This window comes from Heterodontus francisci, chromosome 33 (assembly GCF_036365525.1).
Source record: "Heterodontus francisci isolate sHetFra1 chromosome 33, sHetFra1.hap1, whole genome shotgun sequence".
Classification (NCBI taxonomy): domain Eukaryota; kingdom Metazoa; phylum Chordata; class Chondrichthyes; order Heterodontiformes; family Heterodontidae; genus Heterodontus; species Heterodontus francisci.
Window position 1 is genome coordinate 26,854,439 of NC_090403.1, and position 13,756 is coordinate 26,868,194.

Below are 13,756 nucleotides of genomic sequence, written 5' to 3' on the forward strand. Positions count from 1 at the left end.
CTTTCATATTGATGTGAACCTGAACCACTTCCCATCCACACACAAGTGGCAGTATAACTGTGCCTACAATGGGATTCTCAAATCAGTAAAGCAAAACTCCTGAGATTTCAATCCCATTAGATTTCATACCTGTGAAATTTTATTTTGTATCTGAAACCAAAATTTCTTGCAGAAATGGTTCCAACACATGTTTCAGGATTTTCTTTGCAAGTCTGCCAAGAACAGTGCAAATCTCAAACAATTTATGAGGTATTATGGTATACGTTGTAAACAACCATCACTTATAGCCATTCACTTTTAGTCATATATGTCTCTCCTGGATGTTTTATTTTCTTTTGACAAGTTGTGCAATCTTTCTATTTTAATTAGTGTTGTGAAAGGCTTAGTTTTTTATCTCTCTTTTTTCTGGTCTTTGAAATGTATAAAGATATCATCACGGACCCAGCTGTAAATTAACCTTTTGGCTGTCGTAATCCCTCCTCCCCTTTGAGGCCTGGCCAGATTTGTATCTGGTCGTCTCATGTGAATATCTGTTCTGTATAAATAACTTGAGTTGGTCAGTGCCAACTGGTCTTGCATCTACAACTGTACAGAAAGTTGAGGACTGACTTAGTATTCCAGTAGAGGGGAGAGGGGGAAGCTGATAACTTAATTGTATGTGATGCCTTCAGTACTTTTTAATTCAAAAAGAAATGTATCCTTAAATATGTGTGGAGCTTTTTTTGTAAATGCTTTTCATGTATGTTCAAGGTGCAAATATGCAGACTCTTTGAGCAATTTGAAATATAGAGAAGGCTCCCGTATGCATTTCAATTTAAAGCTTTCAGAGCAGTTAGTCATGTTGCAATATGTCAAAGTAAATCTTGGGACAGGTTATACTGTCAGCAAATGTATTGATACCAGAATTTTATTAGAAGACAAGGGCACTGAACTTTCTAACCGTGTTTTAATATTAGGAATCTGAAAGACTCAACATTTGAAGAATTGCTAATAATGTTATGTTCTTATGTAATGTTACTGGATCTTTACAGCCTGAAAACATTTTTAATCAGATAGTCAGTAGTCTGCATTTATACTACAACCAACACTGGTGCAAAGATATATTTACTGTGGGTGGTAAAATTATGAATCTGGAGTCAGGGTTCAACCTGTCTCCAGAATCAAACACAGTGAGAACCCTTGGGGGAAGGGAGTCTTACTCCTTTGTTCTGGAGTGAGGTAGGGCCGTGACTGGATTTACACCACACTTCTTAGTATCAGAGCAAAGTAAAACTGTTATAGTGTAAATGTAGCCTCGATCTACTTTAAGTTCTGTATTTATCAAATAGAAATACAGGGGGATTGATCTCATACATTGAAGGAGAAAAACATTATATACAAGGCTGAATAATTCAATCTATAAATTGGAAGAACAAATACAAGATGTTATATGGAAAGGCACTACAAAACAGATATAGAATTGAGGGACTCTGATCTCATAAAAAGTAAGAGTGAAGTTCAAGTGGTTGGTGAACATGAGCAGAACACAGATTGAATTACAGCACTGATCTCACTGCTGGCTAGCTGTTAATATTATGTACAACCCATATTGTTTTACTAAAAGTTTTTCTGCTTTTCCTATGCATGGCACAATTAGGTGGTATGATAATTGAAGGGTAATGAAAGGGATTGTAACATTGTCTTACAGGTATTGTTCCATTCCTAGTTTTATACCTAGCCACTTTGTATATATCTGAAACATATAACACTCGACACACAGGGTGACATAGTGAATAAGGATACCGTCCTTCAATTCATGGAACTAGGGTTCAAATGCAGCCCGAACTAATGGGGCAAAAACTTCCTTTTCCTGAAGTATAAAAGCAGCAAGTTTTTAAAAAAATTGCAGTTTTAACCATATCCTATTGTGTGTGAGCCACAACATAAACCTACTCTGAATTAGACATTGATTGGCAGTTTTTATTCAGCATGGGTGGCAAGCTAAATGGAAATGTCATACTATTGCAATAATAGCTGCAGTTCAGAAGTTAGAATTAAGGCAGAGCACACAACAAATGTTCCTCTTCAGTCAACCTATTCTGTACTTGGCCAGGGTGGTTTGACGTTACTGGTTACAAAATGTGGTTAAAAATATTAATTCCACAATAATAACATCCATTACGTTAATGAGCTCAAAAGTCATGATTTTCTCCCTTTATCTCAATATATAATTAATTTCAGTATCTTTATAATCAATATATAATTACAGTACAGTAGTAGAGTGGTCATGTTACTGAACTAATAAGCCAGAGGCCTGGACTAATGAGTTAATATCCCACATTGGCAGCTGGGGAATTTAAATTCAGTTAATTAAATACCAAAATCTGGAATAAAAAGCTAATATCTGTAATGGTGACCCTAAAGCTACCAGATTACCATAAAAATCTATCTGGCTCATTAACGTCTTTTAGGGAAGGATATCAGCTGTCCTTACCCAGTCTGGCCTATATTTGATTCCAGGCCTACAACAATGTGGTTAATTTTTAACTGTTCTGTGAAATGGTCGAGCAATCCACCCAGTTGTATTAAACCACTACGCCGTAATAAAAATAAAACTGGGCGGGTCACCCAGCATCAACCTAGGCATCGGATATGACAAATGCTCATCCAGCCCAGCTAACCTTGCAAAGTCCTCCTCACTAACATCTGGGGACTTGTGTTAAAATTGGGTGAGCTGTCCCACTGACTAGTCAAGAAACAGCGTGACATAGTCATATGCAGAATCATACCCAATGTCCCAGAGTCCTCCACCACCATCCCCGGGCATGGCCTGCCCACTGGAAAGTCAGACCCACCAGAGGTGATGGCCGAGTGGTATACAGTTGGGAGGGAGTGACTTTTAGGGTCCTCAACATTGACTCTGGACCCCATGAAGTCTCATGGCATCAGATCATACATGGGCAAGGACATCTCCTGCTGATTACCACCTACCATCTTCCTTCAGCTGATGAATCAGTACTCCTCCATGTTGTACACCACTGGAAGAAGTACTGAGGGTAGCAAGGGCACAGAATGCACTCTGGTGGAATCTTTAAAGCCTATCACCAAAGGGTGACTCAATAGCACCACTATGAACCAAGCTGAAGAACATGCCTGCCAGACTACGCTTGCAGCAAGTGGTGAGAGAACCAATGCCAGGGAAAAATCTGCTTGACCTCATTCTCACCAATCTACCTGTCGTAGATGCATGTGTCCAAAACAGTATTGGTAGGAGTGACCACTACACAGTCCTTGTGGAGAGACAGTCCCATCTTCACACTGTGGACACCCTGCATTGTGTTGTGTGGCACTACCATTGTCCTAAATGAAATAGATTCAGAACAGATCTGGAAGCTCAAAAGTAAGCATCCAAGAGGTACTGTGGATCATCAGCAACAGAATTGTATATCATCACAAACTGTAAACTCATGGCCCAGCATATCCCTCACTCTACCATTATTATCGAGCCAGGAGATCAATCCTGGTTCAATGAAGATTGTAGAATACCAGGAGCAGCACTAGGCATACCCAAAAATGAGATGCCAATCTGGTGAAGCTACAACACAGGACTAAAGCTTTGGTGCAGAGGGATCTGGGTGTCCTCCTGCATGAATCGCAGAAAACTAGTTTGCAGGTGCAGCAGGTAATAAGGAAGGCAAATGGAATTTTGGCATTTATTGCTAAAGTAATAGAGTATTAAAGTCGGGAAGTGTTGCTGCAACTGTACAAGGCATTAGTGAGACCACACCTGGAGTATTGCGTACAGTTTTGGTTCCCTTACTTGAGGAGGGATGTAGTTGCATTGGAGGCAGTTCAGAGGAGGTTCACTAGATTGATTCCAGAGATGAGGGGTTTGTCTTATGAAGAGAGATTGAGCAGTTTAGGCCTTTACTGTCTAGAGTTTAGAAGATTGAGAGGAGATCTAATTGAAGCACATAAGATGATTAAGGGGATTGATAAAGTAGACATAGAGAGGATGTTTCCTCTGGTGGGGCAATCTAGAACGAGAGGTCGTAGTTTTAGGATAAGGGGTAGCAGATTTAAAACAGAGATGAGGAGAAATTACTTCTCTCAAAGGGTCATGAGTCTGTGGAATTCACTACCCCAGAGTGCGGTGGATGCCAGGACATTGAGTAAATTTAAGGAGGAGATAGACAGATTTTTAATTAGTAATGGGTTGAAGGGTTATGGAGAACGGGCAGGAAAGTGGAGTTGAGGGCTAGATGAGATCAGCCATGGTCGTATTGAATGGCGGAGCAGGCTCGAGGGGCTGAATTACCTACTCCTGCTCCTAGTTCTTATGTTCTTACAGCAGTAGCAGCATGCTACAGACAGCTAAGCCATCCAACAACCAACGGATTAGATCAAAGTTCTGCAGTCCTGCCACATGCAGTCGTGAATGATGATGGACAGTTAAACAATTAAAGGGAGGAGGAGGCTCCCTGAATATTCCCATCCATAATGATGGCGGAGCCCAGCAAAAAGCTTTTGCAACCATCTTCAGCCAGAACTGTCGAGTGGATGATCATTCCTTCATAGTTATTGGACTGCAGCGGTTGAAGAGGGCAGCTCACTGCCACCTTCTCAAGGACAATTGGGGATGGGCAATAAATGCTGACCTTGTCAGTCAGGTACACATCCCATGATTGAATACAAAAAAGTGCTGGAGTACATGGTAGTACAATGAATTGAAGTGCTGATGTGTTGTGCCACTGAATGGTAAGATATGAATTTACACCTGCAGATTTCTCATAAGGTGCATTCCAATGAAATACCTGCCTGCTCAGATGAATATAAAAGATCTCATGGCACGATTCAAAGAAGAACAGGCCTTCCTCTCTCAGCAATCACCAATAACAGGTCATCAATGATAGCAGATCTATGGGGAATGAGAAAATAAGGAAAAAGTTAAATACGTATTACAATATCACACGCAGTCTGTATCAATGCGATTATGTTCAGCTATGTGTTAATCGTCACATCCTATGCATTGCTTTTACACTCACAGATCGATTGGGCTGCATAATTCTTTTCTCTGCCACAATGGTGGTGCATTTATTATATGCTTTAGGTAAATCTTGCCAATGTGATACAAAGTATAAGTGAACATATTTTATAAACACCTAACCTTGATTTATATGTTTCTAATATATATTAATGACCTGGATAATGAAATCAAGTGTAAGCTTATCAAACTTGCTGAAAAGAACAACTCCATGTATTTATATAGTGCCTTTAACACAGTAAAAATATCGCAAAGTGCCTCACAGGAGCATAATTAGGCAAAAACTGGCACTGAGACAAAGAAGGAAATATTAGGGCAGGTGCCTAAAAGCTTGGTCGAATAGGATTGAATTGGCAGAAAGTGAACAACGAGTGATAGTTGACTCACTACTTGCAAAGTTTAGACAATATAGTAAATAAATTACAATAACTTAATGGATAGCAGGGATAACTAGCCAGAACAGTGAAGTACATGTCTGCAGAGCTTTATGAAGCTTTGCCACGCCCCATGCTAAGTCCAAATCTAGTCACCAACGCAAATTAAAATATTAGCATTCGCTGGAGAGGTAGAGAAGAGCAACAATGCTGATACTAAGTGCAAAGAGGATAAGCTATGATGGGTATTTGTAGGGAGTCTGCAATCTGGAAAGATGATGATTAAGGGGGAGGCAGAAGAAATATAAAAATATTAAATGCAAAAGATAAGTTGAACCCAGAATATAAAAGAGAAGACAAGAACATGAATTTAAATTAATGAAAGTTAAAAGTGATTTTAAGTTCTTTTACTCCAAGAGTGATAAATGTTGGGATTAATTTACCAGTCAGAGTAGTGGAGACACAAACATTAGGGACATTCAAAATGCAGCTTGATGCCAGAATAATGAGGTTGGATGGCTTGAACAGGTTTTTTTTCCAAATCCTCGATTTTTCTTGCATTCATCATCTGAATCCATGGAACATTTTACAAGGCTGTCTGTTACAATACACAGACAACAAAGTAGGTAATGGATCCTTTAGGGAGTAGCAAGAAACAGCAACCTTAACTTGGATGGAAAAGTATGAGCCCACTGGGAGGGGATCTGTCACAATACACTAAGTGAGAAAATAATACGGTGGGGCAGAAGGGATCAAATACATTTATCATCCAGTGCTATGGGGAGTTTCTGTTATTCATTCATGGAATGTGGGTGTTTCTGGCAAGGCCAGCGTTTACTGCCCATCACTAATTGTCCTTGATAAGGTGCTGATGAGCCGCTGCCTTGAACCGCTGCAGTGCACGTGGTGTAGGTGCACCCACAGTACTGTTAGGGAGGGAGTTCCAGGATTTTGACCCAGCGACAGTAAAGGAATGACAAGATATTTCCAAGTCAGAGTGATGTATCACTTGCAAGGGAACTGTCAGGTGATGTTCCCATTCACCTGCTGTCCTTGTCCTTTTAGATGGTAGAGGTTTGTGAGGTGCTGTCGAAGAAGCCTTGGTGAGTTGCTGTAGTATATCTTGTAGATGGTACACACTGCAACTACGGTGTGATGGAGATGGAAGCAGTAAATGTTTAAAATGGTGGATGGGGTGCCAATCAAGTAACTTACTTAGTATTGGATGGTGTCGCGTTACTTGAGTGTTGGCGCTGCAGTCATGCAGGCAAGTAGAGAGTATTTCATCACACTCCTGTCTGGTGTCTTGTAGATGGTGGACAGGCTTTGGGAGTTATTAGGTGAGTCACTTGCCACAGAATTCCCAGCCTCTGACCTGCTCTCCTAGCTGCAGTATTTATATATAGCTGGGCCAGTTAGGTTTCTGGTCAATGGTGACCCTCAGGATGTTGGTGGTGAGGGATGCAACAATGGTAATGCCGCTGAATGTCAAGGGGAGGTGGTTAAACTCTCCCTTGTTGGAAATGGTCAGTCCCTGGCACTCAAATGGCACAGAAATTACTTGCCACTTATCATCCTAAGCCTAAATGTTGTCCAGGTCTGCATGCATGGACTGCTTCATTATCTGAGGAGATGCAAATGGAACTGAACACTGTGCAATCATCAGCGAACTTCCCCAACTCTGACCTTGTGTTGGAGGGAGGGTCATTGATAAAGCAGCTGAAGATGGTTGAGCCTAGCACACTACGCTAAGGAACTCTTGCAGTGATGTCCTGGAACTGAAATGATATATTATACATATTATATTTATAAGGTAGAAACTACCCGTACCTGGACAGTTTCTACCTTCTAACTATAATATATATGAGCCTGCCTTTACGGGCAAGTAAACATGAAATATAATACAGTCACCAGTCTATTAAAGATTTAATGTTTGCAGTATTACAACAATTATGTATCTGTAAATTACTCAAAATCCTTAAGTCAGTCAGAATCAGGTACTTACTGAGCAATGAATACCAAAAAATAAAATGAACCTTCAAACAATTAATTTCCTTTGTGCCATGTATGACTCCAACCAGTAGAGAGTTTTCTATCAATTCACAATGACAAATTTTACTGGGGCTCCTCGATGCCACACTCAGTCAAATGCTGCCTTGATGTTGAGGGCAATCACACTCACCTCACCTCTGGCATTCATCTCTTTTTTGTCCATGTTTGGATCAAGGTTGTAATGAGGTCTGGAACTGAGTGATCCTGACTGAACCCAAACTGAGTATCAATGAGCAGGTTATTGTTGAGTAAGTGCTTTTTGATGGCAATGTTGACTGCCTTCCATCACTTTGCTGGTGATTGAGAGTAGGCTGATGAGCCAGTATTTGACCAATTGGATTTGTCCTACTTTTTGTGGACAGGACCTACCTGGACAGTTTCTACCTTATTGGGTAGATGCCAGTGTTGTAGCTGTACTGGAACAGCTTGGCTAGGAGCACAGCTAGGTCTGGAGAACAAGTCTTTGCACTATAGCCAAAATGTTGTCAGGGCCCGTAGCCGTTTACTGTATTCGGTGCACTCATCTGTTCAGAGAATGGTTAGAGCACAGAAGGAGGCCATTCGGGCTGTCATAGCTGTGCTACCTTTCCGCAAGAGCAAGTTACCTGGACCCACTCCACTCCATCGCCTTTTTCCCATAGTCCTGCAAATATTTTCTCTTCAGATAATTATTCAATTCTCGTTTCAAAAGCCATGATTAAATCTGCCTCCACTCTCAGGCAGTGCATTCCAGATCTAACCACTGGATGCTGTAAAAAAAAAAGTATTTCCTCATGTTGCTGTTGCTTTTGCCAATCACCTTAAATCAGTGCCCTTTGGTTCTGGATCCTCCTGCCAATGGGAACAGTTTCTCCCTATCTACTCTCTCCAGACCCTTCATGATTTTGAACGCCTCTATCAAATCTCCCCTCAATCTTCTCTACTCCAAGGAGAACTCCCAGCTTCTCCAACCTATCCACATAACAGAAAATCATCATCCCTGGATCCATTCTCGTGAATCTATTCTGCACCCTCACTAATACTTTAACATCCTTCCTAAGGTCTGGTGCCCATAACTGGACACAATATTCCAGTTGAGGCCAAACCAGTGTTTTATGCAGGTTTATCACAACTTCCTTGTTTCTGTACTCGCTGCCCCTATTTATAAAGCCCAGGATTCCTTATGCTTTATTAGCCACTTTCTCAAGCTGTCCTGCAACCTTCAGTGATCTGTGCACATATACCCCCAGGTCCCTCTGCTCCTTCACCCCCTTTAGAATTGTACCCTTTATTTTATATTGCCTCTCCTATTCTTCCTACCAAAATGAATCAACTGACACTTTTTTCTGCATACAGTTTCATCTTCCAGTTGCCCACCCATTCCAGTAGCCTGTTGATGTCCTCTTGATATCACGTAGACTAAACCGAATTAGTTGAAGATAGGCTTCTGTGATGATGGGGACCACAGGAAGAAGCAGCAATGGATCATCCACTCAGCAGTTCTGGCTGAAGGTGGTTGTAAGTACTTCAGCTGTAGTGCCTTATGCAGATAAAGTTATGGGTGTCCTTTTTAAAAAATTCTTTTCACAGGATGTGGGCATCACTGGCTAAGCCAGCATTTATTGCCCATCCCTAAGTGCCCTTGAGAAGGTGGTGGTGAGCTGCCTTCTTGAACCACTGCAGTCCACGTGGGGTAGGTACACCTACAGTGCAGTTAGGAAGGGAGTTCCAGGATTTTGACCCAGCGACAGTGAAGGAACAGTGATACGGTTCCAAGTCAGGATGGTGTGTGGCTTGGAGGGGAACCTGCAGGTGGTAGTGTTCCCATGCATCTGCTGCCCTTGTCCTTCTAGGTGGTAGAGGTTGCAGGTTTGGAAGGTGCTGTCTAAGGAGCCTTGGTGAGTTGCTGTAGTGCATCTTGTAGATGGTACACGCAGTGTTTCCACTATGCATCAGTGGTGAAGGGAGTGAATGTTGAAGGTGGTGGATGAGGGGTGTCAATCAAATGGGCTGCTTTGTCCTGGATGGTGTTGAGCTTCTTGAGTGTTGTTGGAGCTGCACCCATCCAGGCAAGTGGAGAGTATTCCATCAAACTTCTGACTTGTGCCTAGTCGATGGTGGACAAGCTTTGGGGAGTCAGAAGGTGAGTTACTCGCTGTGGAATTCCCAACCTTTCACCTGCTTTTGTATTCACAATATTTATATGGCTGATCCAGTTCAGTTTCTGGTCAATGGGAACCCCGGGATGTTAATGGTGGGGCATTCAGTGATGGTAATGCCACTGAATGTCAAGGGGAGATGGTCATTGCCTGGCACTTGTGTGGCATGAATGTTACTTGTCACTCATCAGCCCAAGCCTGAATGTTGTCCAGGTCTTGCTGCATGCGGGCATGGAGTGCTTCAGTATCTGAGGAGTCTCAAATGGTGCTGAACATTGATATGACATGAATTTGTTTCTCTCCGCATAATGCGAACAGTGAACGTGATCAGTAAACAGTGAACAGTAAACCGTTCCGAAGAAGGGTCACTGACCCGAAACGTTAACTCTGCTTCTCTTTCCACAGATGCTGCCAGACCTGCTGAGTGGTTCCAGCATTTCTTGTTTTTATTTCAGATTTCTATCATCCGCAGCATTTTGCTTTTATTAAACCAGGCAACCCGAATGTCACAGGAACAACTGTTAGATCTGTAGTTGAGGAGGGTGAAGTTCATTATTGAAAAACTGAGATTGAAAAAGAGGTTGTTATTGTTTGATGTTTCATTTTCGTGTTTGGGCTTCATTTCTCAGTAAATACCTGGCACTGACTGTCCTGAGCACTTTCACTAATTTACAGATACATAATCATTGTCATACTGTAGAAACCATTACATCTTTATACCTGTGTCACCAATCGTATTTCATGCTTACTTGTCTATAAAGGCAAGCTTTATATTTATGGCCTCCTCTTCAATCTGTAATAATTTTGTTAGTGTGCCCTTACTGTGCCAGTTATTGAATTGTGCCTCATTAGTGATGAAATTCAGATGGTTAAACAGTTTTACCAAAGAGAATGTTTCTGGAGAGAAGGTTGGAACTGTCTCTGAACAGCTCTGTGAGGGCTTGAGAGAGAGAGGTCATGGAATTGAAATCTGTGACACCGATTGGGCATCAGGGTAGGATTTATGTGCATGTGAGAGAGAAAAAATGACACAAAAAATCAAGTGAATCAGAGTGAATGTTTATACATTGATTTCTGCCTCTTATCCATCCCCCACTCCTTTCATCCCACCATTGGCAACTGTGCCTTCAGTCAGTCTAGGACCTGAATTCTGCACTTCCCTCCCTGAACCTCATCGACTCTAACTCTCTTCCCTTAAAATGCTCCTTAAAACCAACCTCTTTGACCAAGCCCTGTCCAAATGTCTACTCAGCTTGGTGTCAATCTTTGTCTGATTATATTCCTATGAAGTACCTTACCACTATATAAATGTAAGTTGTTGTTGTGTAACGGTCATGGATGATGAGATCTAGAGAGAGAGAGAGAGATAGCTGTGTGTGTCCGTGCTGCCCAGATATCCAGGGGTACAAGAACTGCCTGTGCTCCGAGCTCCGGCTGTAGTTCTGCACCTGTCATTGCGGAATCTCACCTGATCCGAGCCAAACTCTCGGGAGCCGGTCTATATTTAGCTGAGGCCGCTTTCACTCTCACTTCGGACAGTTCTCTGACGGCCCAACTCTCCTTATCTAGCCTCCCTCCCACAGTCAAACAAAAAACACCCACTTACCCAAGAAGGAATGTGTGTGTATATGTGGAGAGAAGTAACTAGTTGTAAAGTTCAACCCTTGCGGAATAAATAATAAACTATTCGGAAACTTCAGTGACTTTCTAAGGCGATTCAGAACAAATCAGAAAACTTTTCAGACTCTAGGGGACTGTTGCACACATCCAAACACGACCCAAAGATTCTGTCCCTGCCTTCAGACTGCTCAGATTACCCGTCTCTGGGGTGGAGACTGAAATACATCAATCATGGACTCGCCGAGCAGTGCAGCAAATTCTAGATGAGCTGAAACGAATCCTGATCTTGTTTGTAACACTCCTCCCTCCTCCCAGTGCTGTTGCCCGCTCTCCGCTCCTCTCTCCCTCTAAAGCTGTTAGTAGCCGGGGCTGCACTCGGCTGTTTACCTCCCTGCAATGTGCGATGTAACGGCTTCCCAGCATGGGGAATGAGCGGAGTCATCGCACTCCTGAAATCCGAAGCCGCCACTGATCCTCCCGAGCAGGTGATTAAGGTTTTGTGTTGTCGCAAAGCGCATCAATATGGACATGTCACCCCTCCTCCGAAACACACTCATATTCGCACCAACATACAGAGACACGCACGTATCCGCATATACACACACTTACACGCAAACATATATAAATATATACCCACGCAAACACATGCAGGGTGTTTGTAAAGTCCTTGTGCAACTTCAATAACTTTAGATGTACACATAATTGAAACTTTCATCCAATTGTTCATTGACTTCCTATGTTGTACATTTTTCTTATATTGAGCAGTGAATTTTCTTCTCCAAGCTCTGATGGCTGACAGAACTGAAGTCCATAGCACACAGTTCCCCCTTTTTTGCGACTGTCCTCATTTTCAACCAGGAGAACATTACCACAGCATTAACAATAATATGGACACCATTACATTTAAAAAAGTTCTGAATTATGCTTTCAGATGATGTTTACAGTTTGCTTCTGTCATGTGCACATCCAAAGTTATTAAAGTATGAAGTTGCACAAGGACTTTATAAACACCCTGCATGCACACACAAACATACAAATATACAGACACATGGCAGGCCTACGCCGGCTGAATATTATACTCAAGTTCTTTGTTTTCACTTCCCATTTTAAAAAGTTATTCTGAATCCTTTTTTACTCAAAGAATTTAATGCAAGCCAAAATAAAGCTTAAGCCGTCAATACCAGAGCAATGAAGATGGTCAAACATATAAAACACCCCTGAAAGCTGACAACAACTGGCCATACAAGACAGCCAGTATTGGTAACGTCAAGATGTGGCACAGAATGTAATTTAAAAGGAGGCAGAAAATTATTCCAAACCATTTGTACCAAGAGCACATCCAGTAAAGAATTCCCATGTAGGCTGGGCCGGGCCAAGATATATCTGAATGCTTCTGGGATGAGAGTTCAGGCTAGGGTAAACCCTCAAAAGCCTAGCCTGAATGTGTTTTACTGATGTTTACCTGACAATTGACAGAATTGTCAGCTTTCCAGAAGTCTCAGGTATTTTGTCAGACCTTCAGCTATATATGGAGTTATGCTGTATTGAGTTTTTGTTTTTTGTCTCCTTTCTAGTATTTCTTAAAAAATTTCAGTTGTAAAATCATTATGAAATAAAACTTTCGGTGAGGGGAGGGGATATAAAAATGTTATCGGTTAAAGGAGCCAAAGAGAATGGGTATGAAAGCTTTTACCTTGCTTTTTGTAACACTGTTTTCCTCTCCGGTGAATTTAGATAATTAAGAAATGGAAAACTTCCTGGAAAAGTAATCCATTTACTGTTAGTAGGTCCGGGGAAAAGTCACCTTGGACACATTGGTTTAAATTGTCAGATCATGCTCCAAGCTGCTGAAACGGTCACTAATAGAACCATAGACGTTGATAGCATAGAAAGAGAACATTTAACCCTTCATACCTGTGTGGGCTTTTTCTTAGAGCAATACAAAAATAATCTCACTGACCTCATTCCCCGTAGCCCCATATCTTCCTTTTACTTAAAATATTTAAACACTTTCCTCTTTAAATATGCCATTGTCTCTGTTTCAACCACTCCCTGTGCAAAGCATTCCATGCAACAGTAACACTCATTAGTAAGAAATTACTCCTAACCTTTCTCCTCACCTTCTTAATTTTCTGATTACCCATTGTCACTGATTCCACAATCATTGGAAATAATTCTTCCATATTTATTCTATGAAAACCTCTATTTAATCTCATCCTAGCCTTCTTTGCTCCAGTAGAAATAGTCCCAATATCACAAGTCTCCTCATCACTATAGTTTTTCATCCTGCTGAACCTATGTTCTCTATAATTGGTTGCTCAAAGCACAAAGGACTCTTAACTGTGGCCTAAGCCGTTGTTGCATTTTTTCTTCTTCCCAATCTCCATTGCACATTTTTGAGGGGTGAATAATTTGCAGAAACTTTGGACTCCTGCTAAAAGCATGCTCCCAATGTCATTTTTGGTCAATTGAATGTCTTTTTGGATATAGCTGTGCCTTTGACATAAGTAGAACTGTTTCTGGTGTGTAAAAACAGACAAAGAAAGGAC